Source organism: Camellia sinensis, chromosome 5 (assembly GCF_055761805.1).
Source record: "Camellia sinensis isolate YWXY chromosome 5, ASM5576180v1, whole genome shotgun sequence".
Taxonomy (NCBI): Eukaryota; Viridiplantae; Streptophyta; class Magnoliopsida; order Ericales; family Theaceae; genus Camellia; species Camellia sinensis.
The window spans coordinates 189,854,552-189,865,016 of record NC_138965.1 but is presented as its reverse complement, the minus strand read 5'-3'; the positions used below and the strand labels follow the sequence as shown (position 1 = coordinate 189,865,016).

The 10,465-nt window shown below is 36.0% G+C and overlaps 1 pseudogene across 1 annotated transcript; it reads right to left on the bottom strand.

Annotated features, from left to right (window-relative positions):
• Nucleotides 1–204: 204 nt before the first annotated feature.
• LOC145791080 (triphosphate tunnel metalloenzyme 3 pseudogene) lies at nt 205–1,314 on the bottom strand (annotated as a pseudogene). Its single transcript, XR_014330729.1, has one exon. The product of XR_014330729.1 is annotated as a triphosphate tunnel metalloenzyme 3 pseudogene (transcript).
• Nucleotides 1,315–10,465: the final 9,151 nt, after the last annotated feature.

Genomic DNA, 10,465 nt, shown 5'->3' with positions numbered 1-10,465 from the left:
AAAAAATTAACTGTCTATACAAAATATGGACATAACCAACAACTAAATAACCCAAAAGACCCATAATATCGCCAATCTGGCAGATCTAAAGCTTTTATTCAGACAAGTGAATACACAAAAATAATCCAAAAGATCCATTATATTGTTTGCAAATTGAAATGTGTTATTCAGGATGTTGCTATCTAATGTTAAGAAGGGCCTAAATAGCTGAACTTTCCATACCTTTATGTAGACAGAACCAATCCCACAAATTCCAACTAACATACAAGAGAGAGAACCCAAAATACCCATAAATACATCCAATGATGATAAATTGTGATAAAGCTCTGATTCAAACAATAACAAACATTAAAAAAAAAAAAAAAAAAAAAAAAAAGCCTTAGAATTGACTTACTGTGGCAACTTCCCGGATCGGAAAATTGCAAACTTTGAAGCCTCTGAGTAAGAATAATGAATCCCATTATCCTTGAGAAACTCCTCAATCAAATTCTTGACCTTGTCGGGGTCTGCACTCTCGCATTCGATCTCATGACAAGTACCAAAATCATACAGTGTTTGATCCACCTCCAATTTCAATCCATTCCAGTCATAAACTCCCCTAACATTCCTAAACCCACCCAAACACACAAACCCTCCTCCTCCTCCTCCACCAACAACCCCAAACTCATCTCTCACCCTCTTCATAATCCTCGAATCCACCGAAGCAAGCTTGGAGGGGTCCGTCACGCAGTCGCGGCCGAGCAGGGGGTCCATCTCCTCCTCTTCACCCTCGACACGGCTCACGCCGTCGACCAGCACAGATTTGGCTTTGAGACAGACGACGCACCTGGCATCATGGTCGTAGAAGCGGAGGCGGAGGACGGCTCCGCGAGAAGAGAGCTCGGAAGCGGCGCCGTCGAAGAAGGAGTTGTATTGGTGGTGGGTCTGGCGGTGGAAGGGTGAGAGGACAGAGACGAGATTCTGGTGGGCGGCGGAGTCGGCCAGACGAAGCTTCACTTCCACCTCCATTGATTTCAAAATTTGCTAGGGTTAGGAGGAGAGGCCGATTCCGTGGGATTTGGAAGAGGGGTCTTTCGAGGACCGGTCAAAGTGTTGGAGGAGAGTGGCCGCGCCGGTACCGGTGGCGGATGCGGCGGTGGGGCGCCTGCGGGCTTCTTCGATTTCTTCTTTGTCTTCAACTTTGACTTCGATTTTGCTGGGCTTTCTTCTCAACATCTCTCTCTCTCTCTCTCTCAATTCTTGAGTTTTCTCGACATTTCTCTCTGCTAGTAAGATGGATGGGCAAGTGCGGTGCACACGGATGTTGCCTTTCATTTAATCAAAGTTATTAATAATGTTTGGGGTTAATAATGTTTGGGGTCGATGATAATAGGGGTGAGTATTATTTTAATTTGAAAATTTGTGTGAGACTCTTTGATATAATTTTTATATAATTTTTAGGTAAAAATAAATTAAATAAGTTGAGAAAATTTAATTATTTAGAAACTAAGAAAAAGTTAAATTCTATTTTCACACACCAAATTTTCTTACTTCATACACTTAATGAATTCTTTCAAAATCACAATTTTATCCTTTAATAAAATTACTATTTCACCCACTTATCTCACAATTTCTCCATAATTCTACTGGATTTCACTCTCAACAACTTATCCATTGCCAGCAAAGTCAAAGCGGAAGGCACTAATTCCTGCTTTCCCTTGAACAGCAGCAAGAATTACCATAGGAATGCGATCTTGAAAATCATAACAAAGGACAATCATCCAAAAAAAAAAAAAAAAAAACCAACACCACCAACAGTTGCTATTCATATTATCTACTAAATCAAATCAGATCTCCAATTACAATTATCAACCTTTGAGGATCTAAATCCATGGCACGACATTACAAGTTCTTTAGAACTTGTTTCATGCAATATCCCTGCAAGCTTGTCCCCATGGTTGCTCTATATTATAACTCGCTGTTGTTGAATCACTATCGAGACGTAGCAAAAAAATAAAAATAAAAAATGATGCAATGCTTAAGTCAAAGAGATTACTGTGATGAAAATGCGGCAAGAGGATCCGAACTCGTTTTCACTTGACATTTCACATTAGTTTATACTCATTTATAATATCGTATATGAAATATCACACCTATTCAGAAAATCAACTATCATAAGAGAGGATGTGCATAGAGAAGGTGATGGTATATTTGAAATCTGAAGTGTGTGGACTGAGATAAAGAAGTAAAAATCAAATTACTAAATGTGTGGATTGAGAAAAGATGTGCACATAGATAATTTAGTGTGTGGAAATGGAATTTCTCGGGGAAGGGGTGCTTCTGATTTTTATTTTCTGATTATCAACTTTTAATTTACAATAAGTTATACCAAACACCTTTACTATATTGGAATAGATATCGTTTTTTTTTCATTAGTATTAGTATAGTATTTTATTATTATGGATATCGTTTTGAATTTATTATACATATATATATATATATATATTAAAAATATTATTTAGTAATAAATAATTTGATAATATATATCATAAAATATAAATTTATATGTAAAAGAGATTTAAAAGTAGGGAAATTTATTAGAGAGTTTTATTTTGAGAATTTATGTATCATTTGGTCCCATATTTTAAATGATTAATTAAGGAATCTTTATTAGGCCTCTGTTTGGCAAGATGGTTTTCAGGCTTTTTTGGCTATTTTAGCCACAAAAAACAAAATAGGCTATTTTAGCCATAACAAACAAAACATCACATCCAATCCATAATCATTACATTCTTCTCTCACAAAAAAAGCCAAAAAAGCTAAAAAGCCAAAAAGCCCTTCCCAAACCAAGCTTTTTAGCCCAGGCTAAAATAGCCAAAAAAGCCAAAAAGCCAAAAAGCCAACCCACTTCCCAAACGGAGGCCTAGCCGGAGGTGTAGTGTGTGACCAATAAGTGAGATATTCTATTTCCACATACCTAATTATCTCAATCCACATTATTTATTAGTGCACACACTTTGTAATTTAATTATTAATTAATTTTCTCAATTCACACACTAAATATTAAATGTATCAATTATATCCTTCACTCAACCATTGTACACACACACCCTCAACCCTCATTCCACATACTTGTCCCTTATTCCACACACTGGTATAGTTTGAAAATTTGTAAACCTACAGTGCTATAACAGTCAAAGTGAAGACCCATTGAAGAACACAGTCAAAATGAAGACCACATTGAAGAACCAAAGTCCTCGTTTTTTGAATCAGCACTGCTGATTGTGAGCTTTCGGCCATAGTTTTTTCGAATTTATGTATTTATTTCGAAAATTTACTTCTGAATAAAAGTGATTAGTTCGATAAATTTGTTCCAAAATAAAAAAAAAAAAAATTTTGACAGTTGATATCCGAATATAATAAAATAATTTAGCACTGGTTTTTTTATTGAAAACCGCAAAAGGAAAAAAAGTGTACGAAAAAGCTAACATTTTCATCACTGATAGAGTATAAACTTATATATTAAAACAATATGAGAGTTGTTATGAGAGTATTGCTTTGCAAGCAACAGAGGAATATATAGTGTGTAGCAAGCAAAGCGACAATAATAGAAACATTAGGATTTAGTTTTTCTTTACTCAAAATGTGTACATTGAGATTTTTTTTGTTTTTTTTTAAAAGATGTGTACACAGTATTTTCATATAATATTATGGGTGTTAGTAGATGTCAATTATGGTCATTTTAGTTTAGAATATCATTGTTATTAAAATAATATTTCATTAAGTGTGTGCATTGAGATAACTAGGTGTATGAAAATAGAATTACGCCTAGTAAATCCTTTTTCAAACATGGATGTGTATTAGTTAGACAGATATACCCTCACTATTTAATTAGAAAAGTTTTTTTTTTTTTGAATGTGTGATAAGTATAATGTGATACTCTAATGTGAGAGATATTAATGTGGCACTCTAACGATGAGACACTTCAAAAAAAATAAAAACTCCTTAGTGTACTTTTCTTAAATGTGACAACGTGGCATGTATGATATGATACTCCAAAATTTTTACTCATCCTTAGTGTACTTTTTTCAAATGTGATAACGTGGTAGGTATGATGTGACACTCAAAAAAAAATAAACTCTTTAATATACTTTTTTCAAATGTGACAACATGGCAGGTATGTTGTAACACTTTAAAAAAATTAAAAACTCTTTAGTGTACTTTCCAAATCATTCCATAGACTCGAACTTGAAATCTCACTCGCCTTAACACATAAGTGTCATCTCCATAACTACTTGACTACTTAAGCAATTGTCGGAGGTCTTCTAACACTTCGTGTTTGGGGATATAACCATAATGGTTGCTACTTTCTCCATCATGTTTTCTTTTTCTGTACATGTTTATAGGAAATACTATGTATGGCGCACATCATTTAAAAAGTTGTGTATCATATGTACTTTATAATTGAAAAAAATGGAATAACTTCGTACTTTTTGAGCCATAACTATAAAAAATAAAAAACATCATAACTAAACACAACATGAGACATAATTAAAGAACTTATAAGTCATAACTAAAGAAGAAAATGACACAACTAAGGATAAATATGATGCACCATTTTCAAAGGGTGTATATTAGAATTTTCCTATATTTATTGATATCGTGGTTTTATTTTTGAAATGTGGTTTGTAAAAGTTGTGTACATAATTTCTATAATTTTGTCCAAGATTTGCATTCACGTAGAGGGAGTGTTTTGTGTGGGTTTCAGAATTAATTGAGATGCGTGTAAATTAACTTGAATATCCAGTCATAAAAAATAAAATAAAAAATTGTTAACCATTTTACTTGCTTAGTTTTCATACTCTTCTCACATGTCTAACATTTTTTATTATTTATTTATAAAGCTATGGTATTTTGATGTGCTTCAAATAATATATAATTAGTAGTAACTATTATATAAATAGATAGTTGGCTAACAAATAAATCATATATATATATATATTATTTTGATCAAAAGAAATAAAAATAAAAATTGCAGAAACTTCTTGTATTTGAGAGACAATTAAACATACAAAATATCTTAGATGTACTAATATATTCTTAAGTCATGTTCAAAATGATTTGTTATAAAGTGCATTGTTAAAATTAAACCATTGACTAAGATCCATACAAACTTACAACAAGAGTTGTTTATTTTCAGAGTCCATGGCAGGGGGTAGGTTGACAATTTATTAAATTCTAGTTTTTATTTTTTTTATTTTTTCCTTTTTTAGTGAATTTGTCGGATACCGAATTATCAAAAAAAAAATATTTTTTCAATCTTTTCTATAGTGTCCTTCGAAAAGAAATCTAACACAGGGTTATGAAGTCCAACTCTAACTACATAGATAAATTTTGGGAGAAATGCTGAAAAGAGCGAAAAAGAACAAACAGGTAAGCAGTGTTGTTATTTTGGTCACCCAAGACGGAAAAAATGTTGGGTTGCCCTTAAGGAGTGATGCATCCTTTGGAGGCAAACCGGTGTGAAGGAAAAAGCAACATTAAGAATGTATTTGAGAGTGAAATCAATTGATTCACTTTTTGTCAATAGCATGCATTTTTGATTGATAATTATATATAACTAAAAAAATTTCAACCAGTATTAATGTGCCTGCCAATTTTAAAATTATAAATTATCATAAAATGGTGTTTTAGTTGAAAATAAAATGAAGATAAAAGGGTCACATCTTTGTGTATAAGTTTTTTATATGAAATTTATATTTGTATATCATTACCCTCGTGTTATGTTTAATTTACTAGAATAAAATGGAATGCTCATTTCTTAGCCTTCCTATAAAATTACCATTCACTTACCATGGTAAATAATGATTCCATTTGTAATATATTTTTTTTAGGGAGCTTTTTTGATAAATCCTTTTTCTAAGAGTTTTATTCCATCCAACTCATATTCTTTTTGACTATTCCATTAGGTCTTATTTAATTTAAGAAGACCAAAATACCATTTTCATCTACTTATGTTTCATTTAGTCCACATTATTTTCTTATATTTTAATAAGTCCTATGGGTGATATAATTACCAAAATACCCCTAATGTGAATGTTCATATCGTCAATGTAAATGTTCACACTGTCAATGTGAATGTTCACACCGTTAATGTGAATGTTCCTATTTGAGGTAAGAAAATCAAAATATCCTTTTCATCTATTTATGTTCCATTTAGTCCATATTATTTTCTTATGTTTCAATAAGTCCTATGGGTGACATAATTACCAAAATACCCCTAATGTGAATGTTTACATCGTCAATGTGAATGTTCACACTGTCAATGTAAATGTTCACACAATCAATGTGAATGTTCATATCAAGTCCGGGCCGGGGCCAACCCATGTAAAGCCTTGTGGGTGCTTGCCAAAATTCGGGTCGGGCCGAACCAGTCCATGGGCCAAAAAATTAGGCCTAGGCCCTAGCCCTGGCACAAAGGTATTCAGGCTTTGAGTGCCCCTATAGGTCTAGTCAAAGGGCTTGGGCCTAGACTTGGGCTTGGGTCGGGCTTGGGTGAGCCTCGCCATTTTTTTTAATTCTTTTTAATTTTTTCTCCCAAAATTTTATTATTTTCCACAAAAAAGACACCGGGCCTTTGGCGGGCCGGGCTTCGGGCCGAGCCTTGAATGGGCTTTATGCGGGCCGAGCTTCAAAGTGATGGCCTAAGTCCTAGCCTAAGTTCTCGGGCTGGGGTCGGGCCCGGACCCAAACGAGCTTGCCCCGGGCCGTGGGAGGGTTTCGGGTAGCCCACGGTCCGCGGGCCAATTTTACACTCCTATCAATGTGAATATTAATATGTCAACGTGAATATTCACATTGTCAACAGGTCGAACCCGCTCCAGGCCGCGGGCCAATTTTATACTCTTATCAATGTTAATGTTAACATGTCAATGTGAATATTCACATTGTAAACGGGCCAGGCCGGGCTGAGCCCGTGGGCGGGTTTCGAGCCGTCTACGGGCCGCGGGTCAATTTTACATTTTCTATCAACGTGAATATTAATATATTAATGTGAATATTCATATTGTCAACGGGCTGGGACGGGCCCGCCCCGAGCAGCCCACAGGCCGCGGGCAGGTTTCGGGCCGCGAGCCAATTTTACACTTCTATCAGTGTGAATGTTAACATGTTAATGTGAATACTCACATTATTAACGGACTGGGCCCGCCCCGGCCCAGGAGGGACCTTCGAACCACTCACAGGCTACGGGCTAATTTTATATTCTTACCAATGTGAATGTTAAAATATGAATATTTACAGCCCACTCCACCCTGGGCAACGGGCGGGCTTCAGGCTGCCCACGGGCCGCGGACCAATTTTACACTCCTATCAATGTGAATGTTAACATGTCAATATGAATATTCACATTGTAAACGGGTCGGGCCGGGCCTGCGGGCGGGTTTCTGGCCGCCCACGGGCCGCGGGCCAATTTTACACTCCTATCAATGTAAATGTTAACATGTCAATGTAAATATTCACATTGTAAACGGGTCAAGTCGGGCCCACGAGCGGGTTTCGGGCCGCCTACGGGCTGCGGCTTAATTTTACACTCCTATCAACGTAAATGTTAATATGTTAATGTGAATATTCACATTGTCAACGGGTCAGGCTAGGTTCGCCCCGGGCAGTCCACGGGCGAGTTTCGGGCCACCCACGGGTCGCGGGCCAATTTTACACTTCTATCAATGTGAATGTTAACATGTCAATGTGAATATTCACATTGTCAACGGACCGGGCCCGCCCTGGCTCGGGGGCGAGTTTCGGATCGCTTACGAGCCACGGGTCAATTTTACATTCTTACCAATGTGAATGTTAAAATATGAATATTTACAGCCCGTCCCGCCCCGGGAAATGGGCGGGCTTCGGGCCGCCCATGGGCCGCGGGCCAATTTTATATTCATATAAATGTGAATATTAACATGTCAATGTGAATATTCACATTGTAAACGGGCCGGACCCGCGGGCGAGTTTTAGGTCGCCTACGAGCCGTGGATCAATTTTACACTCCTATCAACGTGAATGTTAATATGTTAATGTGAATATTCATATTGTCAACGGGCCGGGCCCGCCCCAGGCAGCCCACGAGCCACGGGCGGATTTCGGACCGCCCACGGGCAGTGGGCCAATTTTACACTTCTATCAATGTGAATGTTAACATGTCAATGTGAATATTCACATTGTCAACGGATCGGGCCTGCCCCGGCCTGGGGGCGATCTTCGGACCGTCCACGGGCCACGGGCTAATTTTACATTCTTACCAATGTGAATGTTAAAATATAAATATTTACATCATAAAATTGCTAACCATTCAAAAAATATTTGTAAAGGTATCAAAATTAAATATAAGGGCATAATAGTCTATAAAAAAAGTGTAAATCAAGAAAAAGGACTTTATGGAATAAAACTATACATACATGCGACTAAATGAGTTAATAAATTTCTTCATGGACTTTTTGGGTTAAAACACTTCTAAATGGGATTTATCAATAATTTTCCCTTTTTTTTTTATCATTTTTTAATTGAACAAAACATGAAAATGGACATTCTAATATAATGATAATTTCATTCCACATTCTTTTCGGTGAACCAAACACTATTAAGAAAAAAAAAAAACATTTGATTTACATACCTCGCTCCTCAATATTAAATATTAATTATATATTGGAACCTATATAAAGGAAGTGCAATCTTCATGGCCTTGTTTAGAATTTGGGATCTTTTCGAGAGAAGCCTCATCTAGAATTTGGTATCTTTTCTAGAGAAAAAATGACTTTGAAATTTGACAAGATGGAGATGCATAAAGATGTACTGTTTTGTGAAATTGTGATCCCTAGGAACTGGTGGGAAATGAAACACAGTTAATGGAGAGTATGTTTTTATGCTTCACACATTTGCAAAGAGTCACAACGGTTTGTGTTCAACTGTAATCATTGAGAGAAAGCATTGACATTGTGGCAAGTGTGAAGGGCATCTTTGGAATTTTAAAAAAATCGGAAACACGCCTAAGGCTTTACTCTTTTTATAGTACTAGTAGAAGTAAATAGTAGATAGATGGATAGATAGATAATAGACACAACCTATATTTATTTTGGTGTCTTACATTTTTAAAAAGGGTCATGCTAATAATCTTTTAATGGTTATTCATTCAAAATCAAATAATGTTAAAAAAAATAACATCGATATATTTACTCTTTATTTATAATTATATAGGCAGGAGGGTGTGTTGGGAATAACATTGATATATAAATTCATGATTCATGTGCTTGACGATCTATATATATAACTGCAAGATGAACAATCAATGGCTAAGTGATCGATGATCCCGTGAGGGTATCTATCACGCAAGATGGAATGACAATCCAAAAACAAAACAGGGTGTGAATGTATATATGTTGATTTTCAATGCAATCCAGTGAACCCAATATGTCAACTATTTATAAGTATCTTAGCCACCATTCCCAAGAGTCACTACTTGTTTGGCAATGGTCACAGTGTTTCAAATATGATGTGAAGCATTGTGTCTTTTAGAGTTCAAATTCAAACACCCTGTTTTTGTTCCCAGATCATTCAATTCCCTTGCGGGAAAGTTTCCAGATCACCTATATTAAGATTTGATTTAATATGGAGAGGCACACCACATTATGGTGTGGTCACACTTAATCTAACATCTCCCACTTGATCACATCATAATGTGGTGACCAACTTGAGTTTAGCATATTTACCTTGGTACCAAAATTTTGCCTCATGCCAACTTTCATCTATGAAATTACCTCATAGATCGATGTCTGATTGTGACTTGGCCATATGTGCGCACGTTTTTGCCATCAATCTGACCGCATTCGTACGAATGTGTTTTCCTACTGACAACACACTCCAGATGACTTCAATTCACTATATTTCAAATGAATGGCATCAATTTTCAGTGTTGGGTTCATAGTCCATACCCAATCACCATTGACAACTTCAGCCACACACATTCCTCATGTGTTGACCTGCGTTGAAATTATTGTCAAGTGCTTCCTCTAAGGCTTATTCCTAAAGGTTTTCCTTAACACACCTTATCAACGACTTTTGGCTGATCAAGCAGACAACATCATCTAGTTAGCATGTTGCATATTATGGACTTTACATTTTATACTAATTATGATGTTCGTACCTTGTCAGTTCTTCTATCTTATTACTTGACCAAACACATGTTTCCATGCAAGATAGAGTAACAAAAACATCGGTTATCTAAGCGTCCCCAGAGTCATCCGATTATGCTCTTATATAAGTAGCTAGACCACCTAGCTAGGCATTTTTCAATCCCATATTAGCTACATGCTCTCTGAATTTTTCCAGAGACAACCCTTTGGTCATAGGGTCAGCCACCATCTTTTTTGAGGGTATATAATTGACTTTAATTTCACCTCTCTTCATTATGTCTTGAATGTAGTGGTAACTT